Source organism: Rhinopithecus roxellana, chromosome 5, assembly GCF_007565055.1.
Source record: "Rhinopithecus roxellana isolate Shanxi Qingling chromosome 5, ASM756505v1, whole genome shotgun sequence".
In the NCBI taxonomy this organism is placed as follows: Eukaryota; Metazoa; Chordata; class Mammalia; order Primates; family Cercopithecidae; genus Rhinopithecus; species Rhinopithecus roxellana.
In genome coordinates, this window is record NC_044553.1 from 53,940,640 (window position 1) to 53,959,020 (window position 18,381).

General features: G+C 37.8%; 1 protein-coding gene and 1 non-coding gene across 4 annotated transcripts in view; one reads left to right on the forward strand and one right to left on the reverse strand.

Annotated features, from left to right (window-relative positions):
* PRKD1 (protein kinase D1) overlaps window positions 1-18,381 on the forward strand; it is a 355,712-nt gene that overhangs the window by 100,493 nt on the left and 236,838 nt on the right. The gene's annotated exons all lie outside the window — the stretch shown is intronic.
* On the reverse strand, window positions 15,767-15,869 carry LOC115897828. Its single transcript, XR_004057612.1, has one exon. It is a non-coding gene; the product is annotated as a U6 spliceosomal RNA (small nuclear RNA).

Consider the following 18,381-nt stretch of genomic DNA (forward strand, 5'->3'; position numbering starts at 1 on the left):
TGGCACCACAGTTCCTATACAGCCTACAGTACCATGAGCCAAAATTAACCTATTTTCTTTATAAATTACCCAAGCTCAGGTATTCCTTTATAGCGGTGCAAATGGACAAACACAAATATGTAAATGTGATTCACATTTATTATTAGATAAGAAAATTATAGGGATGAAATTGGGTGAGAGGAAGACATAAAGAGGAGAATAAATGGAGGAATACATGAGTGTCAAAGTAGAATGAAAACAAAAGGAGGCCAAGGAAAAGCAGGTGGAAAAAAAATGAGGGAGGGAGATACAGTGGGAGGAAGAGGAAGATCAAAATAGGAGAAGGTGTCAGAGAAAGAAGAGCTCTCTGGGTAATTAGATGAATGTCAAACAAACGATAGCACTGCCATGTGGACTGTGAAATATTTAATTCTACTCTTTTTGCCTCCAAATAATCCTGTTGCTTTACTTGTCAATATTTTAATAATTCCACTCTGGAATGAGAAACCAGAGAATTTATAATAGTGTAAACACTTTTGTTATGGTCAGGCTGTATTCTAAGGTAGTGTTTCTCAAATTTTAATGTGCAAATGAATCACCATGGAGCCTTTTTAAAATAAGAATTTTGATTCAGTAAGCCTGGGGAAGAGCCTTCGATTCTGTCTGTATAACATATTTTCCAGTCATACCACTGCTGTTATTCCTTGACTCATACTTTGAGTAGCATGGTACTCAGGGCAAGATGAACGGGAAGAGAAAGCTGACCGTAAGGAAGCATGGGCCTGTGAAAGAACACCAGTGGAGGGTCATGGTCTCTGGACTCAGAGTCCAGAGTATGCATCCAATTCTTTGTCTTTGTGCCATCTAACCATAACTCCCACATGCTGTTGCCATTGCAAAAGAGTAGATAGTAATATTTACCTCACTGAATTGTCAGGATTTCATGGGAATTCTATTTATGGGATACTGGGTCTTAAGAATATTTGATGACTGTTATGAATCCCCTGTCTTTTTTTTTAAAAAAATTATTTGCTGGATTTGGGGGGAACAGGTGATACTTGGTTACATGAGTAAGTTATTTAGTGGTGAACTGTGAGATTTTGGTGCACCGATCACCTGAGCAGTATATGCTGAACCCTATTTGTAATCTTTCATCCCTCATTCCCTTCCCACCCTTTCCCCTGAGTCCTGAAAGTCCATTGTATCATTCTTCTGCCTTTGCATCCTCATAGCTTAGCTCCCACTTATAAGTGAGAACATAACAATGTTCAGTTTTCCATTCCTGAGTTACTTCGCTTAGAATAATAGTCTCCAATCCCATCCAGTTGCTGCGAATGCCACTAATTCATTTCTTTTTATGGCTGAGTAGTATTCCATCATATATACATACATGTATGTATGTATATATGTAAGTGTATAGAGGTATATATATGTATATTCCATCATATATATGTGTATATATATACACATACACACACACACACCACAGTTTCTTTATCCACTCGTTGATTGATGGGCATTTAGGTTGGTTCCACATTTTTGCAGCTGTGAATTGTGCTGCTATAAACATGCATGTGCCAGTATCCTTTTTGTATAATGACTTCTCTTCCTCTGTGAGTCCATTGTCTCTGAAGACCTAGCATAGTGTTCTCAAGAAGCCTTGGTTTTAGAGAACAAAAGCCAAGTATAGATGTTCATTTTTGTTTTAGTGGGGAAAAATAAAACCCTCAAAACAATGGAAAGCAAGGGCTTGCCTGCCTGTGTTGTGGAGGAGGAGGAAGTGAACAATATAATTTTTTTTCTCATAGTTTAGCTTAACACAACTGGATAGGAAAAAAATATCTTTCAGACAGCACTATGTTGACAAAATATTGGCGAGCCTATTTGGAAAGTTACAGTTGATAAACAGTCCGGGTCTTAAAATTCAATTCTATATAAGAGGACTAAAATGCAGTTGGAACCATGTCACTATCCTCTTTACATTATTTATTTATTTATTTTTTATTTTTACTTTTATTATTATTATTTTTTGAGACGGAGTCTCGCTCTGTCGCCCCGGCTGGAGTGCAGTGGCCGGATCTCAGCTCACTGCAAGCTCCGCCTCCCGGGTTCACGCCATTCTCCTGCCTCAGCCTCCCGAGTAGCTGGGACTACAGGTGCCTGCCACCTCGCCCGGCTAGTTTTTTGTATTTTTTAGTAGAGACGGGGTTTCACCGTGTTAGCCAGGATGGTCTCGATCTCCTGACCTCGTGATCCACCCTTCTTGGCCTCCCAAAGTGCTGGGATTACAGGCTTGAGCCACCGCGCCCGGCCTTCTTTACATTATTTAAAATAACGATCCCTTTGTGGATTAAGTTCATACTTTGGTATAAACTTGTAAATCATCTTTGATGAACTGGCAAGTATCTACTTTACATCTTCAACCCCACTGAAATGTGTACTACTTTTACTAGAGTGAATTTCTCCGGCTTCATGGTAGTGACTTCTTCCAAACACACACACACAAATGCATACATGTACACATACACACACATTTAAATAGATGACCCTTTACCTGACCAATGACTACGTCTTATAGTCTGTCAAGTGTCAGCTCAAAATTACTTTGCAGACCTTATATCTGCCACATAATACCCCTTTCTGAGCATACCTCTATCATATTGTAAATAAACAGTCTTTTATACATGATTTTGCCCTTTTGACTGTATCAGTATTCATATTTCGTACATACCACATTTCCTGGCACATGTAACCTGGGAAAATCTGTCTTCTGAAACTCAGGAAAGACCACATATCTTTGAATTCCACATTAAGGAAAACTGGAGGTTCACTAGATTTTGAACCAAAAGCCTTAGATTTCTTTGGAAAATTTTTAGACTCAATAAAAATTTGAAGCATGGATATTCCAGTCCTTCCATGGAATACAGCATTAATCTGAAAGGATCTTCTATTGAGGTGATAATTATCTGGCTTTTCAGTCTACTGACAAGTAGATATCTATTGAGTTAGTGTCCAGTTGAGTGAAAGAATATGGTGTCACCATTACTGACAAATGCTGGAATGTCTGCAATCATAAGGCTCTCTAATTTAAAAAAATGTGTAAGCAAGACACATCCTCAAGGATATACCTACAGATTTCATATGGCCGATTTCATAACTATCTCCAAATCACTGACCTAGACTGTTAAGCAGTAAAGAATGTATTTAACAGGGTATCTGATAGAATAGTTTCATCAGTATACTGAGTGAATTTCCTGCATATGAATATATTCTGTTGATGTCAGCCAAATTGTTTGTTTTTCAAGTACCATTTTTGAAAGATCATTTGATACACAGTTTATAATTGGAGAGCCTAACATTTTTTGCCTGAATATTGGTGCTGGGCCCTGAACAGAAAATGATGTTGATTCTAAATTGACTTCCAGTTGAGAGATCTCATTTATCAGGTAAGGAAAGAGGGCACTATGCTGTTCCTGCTCCTGTGACTTAAAAAGCGGTGGTTGGGGTTTTCAAGGAGGATGGGAAAGTTAAAAGTTAAGTTTACTTTTTAAATCATGTGGTGGTTCAAAATGATAAAGTATAGTTCTTACCTCTAATTTTCATAAATGGAAAATTGTGAATACTTGTTTTAGAAACTTGGACAAGCATTATTTAGCTTAGTTGGCTACCACTAAGTTTGATCCTTGTAGACTTTGGCAGAAGGTAGCAAGTGTGACAGAGGCTGTTTCTCTGAAACGATAAAGGAACATTGGAGCATTTGGGTCCTATTATTTCCTTTTAAGAAACTTACAAATACAGAATTGCTGCACCCTCGCCATGGCTGATAACTCACTTAAAATTCACACAAACTGATTTAAAAATGCAAGGGCCTCAAGCACTGCATTCCAACTGTGCGTATTCTAATTATACTGAATGCATGCAGTCTGTGTCCGAAGAATGTGTCAGCTTATGGAGAACAGGGGGTGTTTCTAAGGCTTAGCCCCAGAGTTCTCAAATTGAACATTTGGAGAGCCAAAATACACAATGGAAAATACACACAATCTTGCTGTTTTCGATTAAGAGTGAGCTCCTATTTCTTCGACTTCAGCAGGTGGCTATTCATCATTCAAATGAAAAATGTTTAGTAATGTGAATGTGATATTTTGGAATTTTACAATTGAGAATCAAAGATCAAAAACTTTATCTTTCCTCTTCTATCAGCAGCTTATAATGGTCTCATCCTAACGTTTCTGTCCTCTGACCTGTTACTTAAGAGCTTTTCAAAAGTGGACTTGACCTTCTTCCCTTTTATGTCAGTGGTCGGTTATATAATGAGGACAGTGCTCCATTAAAGAGTGTTTTGTATTTGTATTTGTAGTACAAAAGAAGTGGTAATACAGTATTCATTCAATGATTCTATCATTTAGAGCTATCAATTCAATGGGGTCAGGACCCAGGATATTTTAAAATTATGAGTTTGTTTATATTTATTAATTAAATACATACTTTAACATCTGCATTTGAATGGGTTTTTTTTTTTGCATTATTCTCGGAACACATAAGCTCTACGAATAACGAATATTAAAAATAACAGCTTGTGAATTCACTTGTGATGGTAATTTAACATATACCAAAAGGGAATATTTTGTGATATTCTTTGTGTACAGACTGGCAAGTAATCACTGAAATATAAACCAAACCACACATTCACATAATGTGAAAATTATGGAATTCTCTAATGATTTTGTTATTTACAGTATCAAATGGGAAGCCAAGGAGAAAGTGAGTGCCTATGGGTACTCAGTGCTGGGTTTAGTTGATTCACACATAGTATATGCAATTATTTCCAGGTGGAGTCCAAGCAAAATCAAACAACTTGTCTAAGGTCACCTAGCCTGTAAATGTTGGAGTTGGGGCCTGTTTAATTCAAAATGTGACTTTTAGACCTGGCTGCATTGTTTCCAATTTTGAATCCATCTTTTGTTAATTTACTTTTGGCTTCACTTTAAAATTTCTTTGGAGAATTTTTTTTTAAAACATTTAGATTCTTCACAGAAATATCTAGCTCTTCCTTAGTTAGATGTCCCTTTAAGAATGTCGTGGGACTGAACTAGAACTGTGGGAGTATTTTCTTTGTAAAAAGGATCAGTAAAGAATGTCCCTTTTGCATCATAGCTGCTTGTGGGATATTCCCTAAACAGAATAGTTTCCAGATATGCATGAACAAAACCCAGGATTCTGTACTTAGATCTGCATTTTAAAAAATGTTGATGAAAATCTAGATACTATATACCTAAAGTAAAGGGCAGAACATTAGCTGCCTGCAAACACAGTGATTGCTTTCTTCCTTAGGAAGCTAAGGATTTCTCAGCATGAGATTTTATTTATAAACAGTACTGTCTCTCTTACAGGAGGTTCAAAATAAGGTCATCTTTTTGACTGTCCAGATTGAAGCACTAAAATAATTATTGTTCTGTTAACATGCTAGACAAACGGCAAAGCCATTTTGGATCTGAGCCTTTATTTGCCGAATTAGAAAGGCATAAAGTGAATATTGACCCAAGACAAATATTCACTAAATGAAAAAGGAAAATTGTGCAATGCCTATAAGATGAAATTCGGATCATTTCTGAAGAAACCACTTCAAGAATTCTATAGAAATCATTCTGCATCATTTGTTTTGAAGCTACTAAACTTGATCTGTGAGTGATTATTTTCTATAGCTCATGTGTAATGAATACTTGCAGTCAGATGACTGGGCATTATTTATTCAAATGATTGTACAAGAAAAACAGATTGCTTTCCATAGTGACCTGGGAGGCCAAAAACATTGAAGATCTGGGCAGTGCATTAATCATAAAATTTAAAAAGAAAAATTAAATATGAAACAAATTGGTTCATGGAGTTAGTTGTAAAACCTGGTTGCTATGCTGAGCTACTGATTACAGGTATCACGGTCTCTATGAGAGGGTAGATGATTGCACTAGACTGGTGGTCTCTGTGGGTGATAAAGGCAAAGTGTTTAAAAGGTTGCTCTGACTGTGAAGTCTGTCTGCTTGAGGAGGTTGTGTGTGTGGGTGTGTGTGCAGGCACACATGGTCTCAGCTGTGCATCTGCAGGCATTCATGTGGAGGATGCTATTGTTTAACCCAGAATTGCCTAGAATTGCCATGTTGCAATCAGAACATTTGTATTATTTTAACAATGGTTTATTATGATATTTTGCCCATCAGTAATTTTTAAAAGAGGGGTGAATGTGTTCAAGAATTAGTTTGTGAACCTTTTTTCCTTTGTGTTGCTTTATAAGCCCTGAATGTCTATAAAAGTTCCAGTGTGTCCCTGATTTTGCTTCCTTTTAAAATAAAGTCCTTTGTTTAATTTTGCAATTCAGTGTGTAAGGAGAGAGTGAATAGAATGAGAACTTAACTTGAACTCTGTCTCTATTCAAACTTAAAAGTCAGTGTGTCATTCAGATAGAACAGAAAACAGGCTAATATGATAGCAGCCAGGATCTAGCAAAGCATCCGGCACTTCACTAATAGACCTTAGTGAATTGAGTGTTAGTGGAACGGTGGTCACTGAGTACCTAACCCACATACCAAGAGCTGTGTACTCTGAGTTACCACAGAATTCTGGCTGCTGCTCATTCTCCTTCCTTCCTTTGGATTGATATCTTTCTAACAATCATAAGATGTCTATCTCAACTGTCTCCTCAATCTATGCAATCAACCTTAGAGAATACAAGAACACAGTCGTGTATTTAATCATCCTCAGTGTTACCCTAAAATCTATTTTGTACATGTAAAAATTCATTATATTTACCCTAACTTGATTCTGAAGTTCAGTGTATCTCCTGTAATTATAAAGTCTCTATTGAACATCTCTAAGCATACTACACTTGAATTTCAAACTCAACATGTTCAAAACTGACTTCATCTTTTCCCATTTCCCTCCATCACTGTTAATGACTCCCAGAGTTTAAGCTAGAAAGCTGCATCATCTTAACGCCCTTCCCCCATTACATCTCATCCTACACAATCAGTGGGTTGCTGAGCACAACCCATTCCACTTCATATGTGCCTCTTTCCTTGTTGATGTTGTCTCAATTCAAGCTCTGATCACATTCGAAGACTATGTGAACTGCTGTTCCTTTTCTCCTTCCCCTTTCTTTACCTTTTTAATGTTGAAAAATATTCTGCCATTCCCTCCACAGGATGATCTTGTGGCTCCTTAGCGTGCTATACAAGGCCATTCAGCATCTGGCCCTAATTAGTTTATCTTCCCCATTATCCATATTCCCTGGAGATGCTGTGTTCCCAGCCATACTGATCTGCTTATTATTCAATGAAAACACCTTTACTTGGTGGACTTCCTGCCATTCTCTTGTGTTATTAGTTGATTTTGCCTGGAATTCCCTTCTCACTTCTTTTCCTGTCAACTATGGGAGCACGTACTCCTCCTTAAGGTTCCTTTCTCTGACGCGGAGTAAATATTTATTGAATAACTAAAAAAGTTTGGTCTCATCTATTCACTGAAGCCTTCTCAGAACACTTGGCACACACCTTTGTTACAACGGCATTTCATAGATTCTATTTTAATTACAGAATGTATGTGCTTTTTTCTGCTTAGTCTCTGAGTTCCTTTAAAGCTAGTGCCAAAGTTTATTAATCTTTTCCTAGCACATAGCCTGGTGCCTGCACATAGTAGGCATTAAATAAATATTCACTGAGTCAGACCACTCGGGTAGTAGCCAGAAAGTATTGCCTCTATATTGGTGGTATGAATGAACCTTATTTCCAGGGGTAATGTGGGGTGTCCTTATGATTCCGTAACCATTGTGTTTAGGGTGGATATGCCTCACCTTCTCATTGTGGAGGCTGAGTTTATAGTGGATGAATCTTTCTGGAGAGACCTTCATATTAGAAATAACTGGCACTCTCTGTGGACCAACATCTTTTGCAACTTGAATGTCTGCGACCATCTACAAAGTAATATCAATACCTTGAAGGCAAACATCAGGGACTCTGCTTTTGTGTTCTTCGTGGAGTTGAATTCATACTGTTCGTTCAGGTCAATAGTGTTTCATTGTTGTTGTTTTTATTTCTAATCTGGAAATAATTTCAAATTTACAGAAAATTTGCCAACAATAAAAATAACACAAAGAACATTCCTCTAGCTTTTACCCAGATTCAGCTAAACATTTTACCCCATTTGCTTTATGTTATGTTATGTTATGTTATGTTATGTTATGTTATGTTATGTTATGTTATTTTTTGAGATGGAGTCTTGCTCTGTCACCCAGACTGGACTGCAGTGGTGCGATCTCAGCTCACTGCAAGCTCCGCCTCCTGGGTTCACACCATTCTCCTGCCTCAGCCTCCTAAGTAGCTGGGACTACAGGCGCCCGCCACCACGTCTGGCTAATTTTTTGTATTTTTAGTAGAGACGGGTTTCACCGCGTTAGTCAGGATGGTCTTGAGCTCCTGACCTCGTGATCCACCTACCTCGGCCTCCCAAAGTGCTGGGATTACAGGCGTGAGCCACCGCGCCTGGCCCCCATTTGCTTTATTATTCGTGTGCTCTCTCTCTTTCTGTCTCAGACTTTTTTTTATTCCTGAACTGTCTGAGGATATTACACACCATGGCCCTTTGTACCTATCCACGTCAATATGTGTTTCCTAAGGATCAGGTATTCTTTTATAAAACCACAGTGCAATGATCAATATCAATAAATTTGTCATTAATAAAATACTTTAACCTACCATTTATATTTCAGTTTTATCAATTGAGCCAATAACTTCTTTTAGAGTATATTTTTCCTTCCAGTACAGGATACAGCCTTGGGTCAGGCAGTGCATTTTGTTGTTGTCTCCTTACTTTACTTTAATGCAGACATTTACATAGCCTTTCTTTGTATTTTCTGACATTGACTTTTGAAGAATACAGTGTACCCCCACCCCCTTTTTAATAGGAAATTTCTTATTTTGGGATTTAATAGGTCAGTAGATTTTGCTAATTTTTCTTAAACTAACTGGTAGCTAGATTTGAAGTACTAATGGGTTATTAGTATATCTAATATGAATAAGTAGTACATTAAAGTTATTGCTTAATTTTCTTAGAGTAAATTGATACTAATTATGAAACTTCACCTAGAAATAAAACATCATTTTTTAAAAAGTTTACATCTAAGAGGAACAGATTGAATATACCAATATTTTGTAAATAACTAGGCTCTTTCTGATACTGCAAGGAGAAATAAAATAATTATTACTGAGTTTCCATTGACATTAAAACCAAACAAAATAGTTGTACTGGAGCATAGGTTAACTTTTCTTTTCTTTTTTTTTTTAATGAAATATTCTTTTCAGTTTTGAAATGTTAAATGGCAAGAAGATCAAATTCTCTTTCAGACCCTTATTTGGATCAATTAATTGATATTAAGTCTTTGAATAAAGGCTTTTGTTGTTATTTTGAGGAAAGTGCACTATTTTGACTACAGGTACTTAAAAATTAATTCCTTACAGAATGAAAACCTGAAGGTATTAAAACACAATACATGAATATTTAATAGATAGCAAATATTTAGACTGGTTAAACAAGAAAGAACATTAGCATCAAATTAAATAAACTGCTGTGGATATTTATCCCCAATATTGGAGAGAATTGTGTGGTATGGTGTTTCTGTTTGTTGTTGTTTGTCATCTGTTCTGCCATCTCAGCTAAACTCATGAATTGAGAAGCAGCCTGGGCTTATTTCCACAACATTCAGACCTTACTGTGCATTTACACTTGCTTACAATATGCTTCTCTTTTCTTTCCAAGCGTGGTCATCTTTCATTTTCACACCGTAGGGTGCTCTGTACAGCCACTGAACACAGTGCAGTCAAATTGTCATAGGCAGCAAGGTAGAAGAAATACTGTCAAATGCCATTTTTTTTACAACTTTAATTTGTTTTTCTCTCTTCATTGTTTATGATAACCTCCTAGAAACTTGAAAATAGCATTTCCTTCCCTGCTGTTTTTGTCATTTGTGTTTGGAAGACAAATCTTTTTTCAATGAAAAAATAGTTGCCTTTAACTGAGAAGAAAAAAATGGCAAAGCTATACAATTTTATTTTCCTTTGTAATCACAATGTTTTCTTTTCTTTCTTTATTGGATTTTTGGGTGGAATTTATAAGAAGAATTAGGGAAGCAGTGGCTGGCAGAGGCAGGATAAGGCACTTGTGAGCATGACTCTGGAGTCTCGCTGCTGGGGTTCAAATCCTGGCCTAGAAGTTAACAAACCCAGTGATCTCCTGTAGGTTACCTCGTCTCTCTGTCCTCTGTATTGTCATTTGTAAAATGGAGGTTACATAATGATACCTAACCATAAAGTTAGAGGTCACCATAAAGTTAGAGGTCACGAGGATTATTGAACCAATACTTACAGATACTTAAAACAGTGTCTATAATATAGCAAATGGTATGTATTTGTTAAATAAAAATAAGTCTCCTTCCTCTTAATCTTATTATATTCTTCCTTTTTCCCTTGTGGTGTGAGTTAGTGAAAGCTAATGTTCACAGCTTTTCAGAGGGTCGTCTTCAGAGCGATAGGGGACCTTTCAGTGAAGAAATCTGGATTTCTTTGAAATCTTTGCAAAAGTCAAAATGTGTCAGTTTGCCACACATCCTTGTGCTTGGCTTAGTTGGGAGAAGGCATTATTAAAAGGTTACATACGTTTATGTGCCAGTGGGCCTCTGATCACTCACAGCCTGCCCTCATTTTGATTTGGCAGAAGCCCACTGTAGTTCTTGTGAAGAACATTTATGTTCGTTCAAAATTTCATAGATACCAGGTATGTAAACTTGAAAGAAACATACTTTCAAAGATGACCCAAGGAAGCATGTCCTCAACCTTCCAAAAATGCTCAAGCCAACATAAAAAGTAAAGTATATAAATATATATTTGAAAAAATTATTTGTAATCCTTCAGGACTTAATATGTCATCTTTATCTAAATGTAATTAAAATGAATCATTTTGGGGGCCTAGTAGGTCCCCAAATACTACAAATATAGGTAGTTTACATATATTTTCTGCTGAAGGAAGCAACAGAGAAAAAATATGGTCTCTTAGAATTCCAGGAATTTGAGGGCATTTCAATATGTGGGAACCATTTTTTAGTAATCATAGGGTCACATAAAATAGATTATTTACAACATCGAGGACACAATATCCTGGATGACAGCTTTTACAATCCATTGAAACATAAAACTGTCAGTGAAGCTAAAGACACCCTAAAACCAAAGAGGTACAAAGAGTAAATGTAAACTTCTGGTGATTTGTCATGATATGGCTGAGGCTATATTTTAAGAGAAAAAAGTCACCTAGCACTTAAGGATAATAGAAAATTAAAAGAAGTTCACATGTTGGACTTCATATCATGAGAACTTAAAAAGCAAATAACTCTCCATTTTATTTAAATGTTGCATTTATGGTAACAGTTTTTCTCTTAACTATAATAACAATAGATTTAAATAACAATAAAACATTTTTAAAAACAGTGAAATCATCTCCCTGCCACCATGTGTCTGTTGTCATTCCTGAATGTGTGGCACATAGTTATTTGCTTTATTGTTCATTGTTGGTAGCTCAGGAAGCCTGGTTTTCTTTCTGGACTGATTTCCCAGAACTGCTGATAAAAACTTCTAAGAAGAGTTTTAATGAGCTATTGACATGACTAAGCTGTTATTTATTTATTTATTTATTTTTTGAGACGGAGTCTCTCTCTGTCTCGCTCTGTTGCCCAGACTGGATTGCAGTGGCGAGATCTCGGCTCACTGCAACCTCCGACTCCCTGGTTCATGTGATTCTCCTGCCTCAGCCTCCCGAGTAGCTGGGATTACAGGCACCTGCCACCATGCCCAGCTAATTTTTGAATTTTTAGCAGAGTCAGGGTTTCACCATGTTGGCCAGGATGGTCTCCATCTCCTGACTTCGTGATCCGCCCGCCTCGGTCTCCTGAAGTGTTGGGATTACAGGTGTGAGCCACCGCGCCCGGCCTGACATGACTAAGCTGTTTATCAAAATGCTCCCTTTGCTTATACCTATATTGAAGGTAGCAAGAATGTCTTAAGCTAATGAATAAATGAGTATTATTAATATTTAAAGAAGAGGTACCACATTTAAACTGATAGACATAAATGCCATTATGATTTCTGTAGTTTACTGGAAAATAAACATGGGGCTGGAATTGTGCTATTTGAGAAGCACAGCTGGAAGTGTTTCATGGACTATGCATCTACTTAGACTTTTAAAGTGTATACATTCTTAATAGTCACTTAGGAAGAACCTTGAGACAAGGAGACATGTTCCACTATCCGGAAAGGGTGGATGTTACAAGATGTGTTAAGCTGAATCCTCCGTGAATGTTCCATTGCATAGTTCTGTAACTTGTTCCAGGATCTCATAACAGTTAGACTACTATCAATAAATTTCTCCCACGTTTTGTTTTGTTTTTTCATGAGTTTGTGCCAAAGGCATGTATTTTAAACCTGGATTTTCCCTCTCACTGTCATGTTTTCCACATTGCTGTCAACAATTTCCCTCTGGGGACATTTTGATCCTCTGGAATGGAAAGGTGAGAATATGCTGGAAAGATATAAATCATGAGACTCTCTACAGGATTCATGTTAACTATGATTTACTAGAGGAATAGAAAGAAATAACGAATTATCTTATGTTTAATTTATCTTAAATAATTTAGATGTTTCTAATGGTAGTCTTGCCATAACAAGATTAATTCTTTACTGTTGTAGTGTGCAGTCAACTGTGGAATTTTTTTTTTCCTTGATGATTAAAAGGTCATTTGATGCACTTTTTAAAGAAGGCTTTTCATTGTAAAGTCAGTGAGAAACCTCTCAAATAGATCTGAATTAACCACAGTTGATTTTAATGACACAATTTAGAAAATGAGAATAAACACAAAACACTTTGGGTTTGTTCATCTATGTTAATACGTGCATTCTGTCATCTTCCTTTAGACTGGCACTTATTTAAATATTAAACCATCCTTTACACTGTTTATGTGGTGATACAGTTCAAGTTGGCTCTTTCCTATATTTTGCTTAGTCATTAAAATTTTTGCATATAGTTAATTAAATTGCATAAAATATAATTAGCTTAGCTTCGAGTGCTAAGGAATCAATGAGAGAAGAGAACAGATTCAAGGTTTTTGTAGTGAGTAGATACAAAGCTACATTTGTGTCGGTGCCAGCAATGGAGGCAGCAGGGAATCATCGAGACAGGGCAAGCAGCCAGCCTGGGATCTGAGCCTAAGTTGAGCGGAGAGGGTTTTGCATATACCTTTGAAAAAGTGCATCAAAGTCAGGTATGCAGACTGCAGTTGGAGCACATGCAGGCATAAGAGGTTAGCTATTCAGAACTTTGAGTTCCCCCGACCGCGCAGGGAAAAAGCCCAGTTCCTTAGTACACTGGTGTAGTCAGGATCCCTGCCTTGGGAGGTTCTTAAGTGCTTTTTGTTAGACTCCAGGCTGAAACTTGGAAAGAGGAAGATGCAGTAATTTGCCACACCTGGCAAACCCTGACACAGTGTTGTTGCCATACCCACATTTGACTGGGGTTGGCAATGATTAATTATGTAGTGGGACAGACAATATAGTCAAGTGAGGTCCTGAGCAAAATAACTGTTTTATTTGTGGTTCCTTCTCTACTACTTTCATATTTTAACTTTAAAATGAAGCTGCAAGGGAGTTTAGCTGATTCATTAATTCAGTCTTTCATTCAACAAATATATTTTGAATACCTTAGTATGTAATTACCCACAGTAAATGAATATTCATTCATCTTTGAAATTCAAATTCCATTTTGCTAATGAACAGCCCAGTATTTACCCAGAGGTACAGAGTTAGCCCTGGCAAAACTAACTTGATCCCTAGCTTATTTTTTGTTTATACAGTTCAGGTCTCTGCAAAGTCTTGGCTAGAACCAAAAGGTGGATTGATCTTGGCTGTGAACATCGTCTGACAGAGCAAGAAATGGTAGCTATAGTAATTGGAAGTGTAATTTACATTGAGAGTCAGTGTTCCCTTAACAGGTCAGAGTGCAAGCATGCTGACATTGTTGATATTAATTGCTAATATCTGTTGAGTGTTTTGAATGTGCTAGGCCCTGTGGTATTAAGCAAGTTTTTTCCATTACTTCATCTAACAGTTTAAGTAGAAATAGGTGCTCTTTGGATAGTGTCTGTCTTTGCAGCCCTACAGATTTGGCCTCACCCTCTCCCTAGAACTGTAATGAGAATAATCTCATTTGGTCATCTATTCACAATATACAGTCCTAAAGAGCAGCATAGAATTCTTGTCTGGCTCAGGTCCTCTGGGAAGTCAGCCTGAAGAATTCAGATTTTCCCTATTATATTTGTGATGTTTCACCATCTGATGGGCAAGATGTTTTGTCTTTTGTATATAAAATTTAAGTAACTGTAGCAGCATCAAATATGTACTTCCAGTTGAAAATGTATGTGGATCAGTTTTCTATATTCAAGAATTTAACATTTTAAAGTTGATTTTGGGCTTTTCCACATACAATTGTCTCCTCTTTTTATAAATAAAGATATGCTTTCACATAGACACTTAAGTTTCCAGAGTATTTTTGTGGTTTCTAGAATGCATATTTTCATTTTATCTTAAATAGATGAGAGAAATATTTTGTTTGTTTGTTTGAGACAGCGTTTTGCTCCTATTGCCCAGGATGGGGTGCAATGGCATGATCTCAGCTCACTGCAACCTCCCCCTCCAGGGTTCCAGCAATTCTCCTGCCTCAGCCTCCTGAGTAGCTGGGATTACAGGCATGTGGCATCATGCCTGGCTAAGTTTTTGTATTTTTAGTGGAGACTAGGATTTCACCATGTAGGACAGGCTAGTCAGGAACTCCTGACCTCAGGTGATCCACCCGCCTCAGCCTCCCAAAGTGCTAGGATTAGAGATGTGAACCACCATGCCTGGCTAGATGAGATAAGTTTTAACAAAAAATATAACTGATATGGTTTGGCTCTGTGTCCCCACCCAGATCTCATCTCGAATTGTAATTCCCATGTGTGGAGGGAGGGAAGTGATTGGATCATGGGGCCAGTTTCCCCCATGCTGTTCTCCTGATAGTGAGTGAGTTCTCACAAGATCTGATGGTTTTATACATAGAACTTTTTCCTGCACTCTCCCTTCTCCTCCTGCCTCCTTGTGAAGAAGGTGCCTGCTTCTCCTTTGCCTTCTGCTGTGATTGTAAGTTTCCTGAGGCCTCCCTAGACATGCAGAAGCTCTTTCCTTTGTAAATTACCCAAGTCTGGGTATTTCTTTATAGCAGTGTGAAAATGAACTAATACAATAACTGAACACTTTCCTTCTGACAGGAGGAATAACATGGTGAACATAGTGTTTGCAGATTTTGTATTCAAGCAAGTTATTTTAAGGATTGCCCTTTACATATGAAAGTCAAATTATATTCAATTTAGTGTTCTGGTTATATCTAGGTATAGGTAGTTTTGCTGTTGATTTCCTGTATGTTGTATGTGTCCTTTTAATAGGCCTTGGGTCTTTTTTTTTAGCAGTGATAATTATAATATGGAATTGTAAGACATAATACAAAGATATCCTTTGTAACTCTGCATGTTTTTTCTCAATGACATTTTGCAAAACTCTAGTTTAGTATCATAGCTAAGATATTGATATGGGCACACAATCCAGATTTCCCAAGTTTTATGTGTTCTTTGGGTGTGTGTGTGTGTGTGTGTGTGTATTTAGTTATATAAAATAAAAATATGAAACACATAACAAATTTGTATGCCATCCTTGTGTAGGTACGATGCTAATCTCTCTATTGTCCAATTTTAGTACATGTGCTAAAGAAGTGGGCACAGGCCTTGGGTTCTTATGCATCAGGACTGGCTTCATTACTCAGTGATGAGAACAATTGTTTGGGGTGTAATGCTCTGAATTTCCTGTCTTGAAATCCTTGATTTTATATTTGTATTTATGTTTTATAAGTGAAGTCTGGTGGAATAATGGAGCATGCCCAAGACTTGAAGCCTTAGTTCAGGTGACCATTTGTGCTGTTGTCCAGTTCTGGCTTCCCCACCACTTAGGATCACAAGCCCAATCTGGCCTCCTTCCCTGATCCTGCGCAACAACTGCTGCTGTCCTCAGCCCCTGGCAGAGAGGGTCAGGGTCTGAAGCAAGAGCCCCACAGGTCTTAGAACAGGGCATTGATGTGACCACACCTTCTAGTAGTGCCACCGTGGTGCCTCAGTGGGGCAAACCTCTCACTTCTGAACTAAATACCTAATGCATCCTCGTGTAGGGACTGTAGTGCTCCTGGGGGTCATTCTTCTGCTTGTGGGCTGGTGTAGTAGAGTTGTGTGTGGGAAGGGAGATGCCCAGCTCACCTCTCCTAGGTGGTGCACAGAGCATTGCTCTGGCAGCTGGAAGGAGAGAGAACTCAGCTGCTAGCCACTGGGCAGTTTGTGTGAGCGGTGGGTGTGCATGTGGGGTAGAACCCTGGAAGGTCTGCATTTATTGTGCAGATATCCCTGTGCCTGAAGGATGTCAACATCAAGTAGCAAATAACACCATGGCAGGTTGAGGGGAAGCTGCGGAAGAAAGGAAAACACTTGATATTTTAGTACCTTTAATGGCACTTTTCCTCTGCTTTATGAAGAAGGGGCCCTGCAAATGATGTAGCCCATTCTGATAAGCATGGTGTTATCTTCAGCAATCATTTACTATACACAGTGCCCACTTGTTTTCACTGCATCATCCTGTATTTGCTTCAAATCTCAGTGACATAATAAGAAGATATTCAGTGAGACTGTGTGGGGACTAGAGCAGCACAAAACCCATAATGATATAAATATGTGGTGGAAAATTACAATAAAACCCTTGCATCTTCCACTTTAATTTTGCCTCAAGGAAATGGCAAAATGCCCAGCTGGCAATAACCAGTTCCAAATGAGCTGCCAAAACTGCTAGGTGCTGAAATACGTAGTTTGTTGCACTTCCCCATTTTGGTGCCTGACTATAGGTTTTGAGGTTGGCATTTTAAAGCCAGAGCAGGTGCCTGCCACCTGGAAGCATTTTCTTGAGTGCCAAGTTAATGTCACCACAATAAGACCAATGAAGTGTATTTTTATATAACATTGAAACTGCTTTACATGTGTATACATATCTATTGAAATAAATCCTAAATAGGCCTAAAATGTTTTCATCTGGAATTCAAAGGGATATGATTTGTGTCTTGGAACAATGAAGGATTCTTATAAAAAGGAGCATGCTGATAGAAAACATTTAGATAAAATATTTGAAAAGTTTGTAAATGTAGATTGAACTATTAGCATAAGAAAATTAGATTGCATTACCTTAGAACCTGACATTAGAGGTGCTGAGGTGACGGCAAAGAATACATACAGGCACACATCTTTATATTGCTGTTCACTTGATTGTCCTTTGCAGATTGTGGTTTTTTTTTTTTCAATTCAGGGTTTGTGGCAACGTTGCATCAAGCAATGTCTATTGGTGCCATTTTTCCAACAGCACATGTTCACTTCAAGTCTCTGTGTCATGTTTTGGTAATTATCACAATATTTCAAATTTTATCATATTTTTACGGTGATCTGTGATGAGTGATTTTTGTAATTACTGCTGTAATTGTTTTGATATGCCAAAAATTGTGCCCATGTAAGATAGCAAACTTAAGTGTGTGTGTTCTGACTGGTTCATCCACTGGCCTTTCCCTCATCTCACTCCCTCTCTTTAGACCTCTCTATTCCCTGATAAACAACAATATTGAAATTAAGCCAATTAATAACTCTACACTGGCTTCTAAGTGTCAAGTGAAAGGAAGAATCACAGCAGCGTGTGGTGTCGCACAACTGTAATCCCAGCACTTTTGGGAGGTGGAGGCGAGTGGATCACGAGGTGAGGAGATCAAAACCATCCTATCTAACACGGTGAAACCCCGTCTCTGCTAAAAATACAAAAAATTAGCCTGACACGGTGGTGGACGCCTTATAGTCCCAGCTCCTCAGGAGGCTGAGGCAGGAGAATGGCGTGAACCCGGGAGGCAGAGCTTGCAGTGAGCCGAGATCGCACCACTGCACTTTCGGAGACTCTGTCTAAAAAAAAAAAAAAAAAAGACTGGAAGAATCACATGCCTTTCATTGTAAATCAAAAGCTATAAATGATTAAGCTTAGTAAGGTGTGGCCTCTTGTGCCAAACACTTAGCCAAACTGTGAGTGCCAAGGAAAAGTTATTGAAGGAAATTAAAAGTGCTACTCCAGTGAACACACAAATGATAAGAAAACAAAACAGCCTTATTGCTGATAGGGAGAAAGTTTTAGTGGTCTGGATAGAAGATCAAAGCAGCCCCAACAT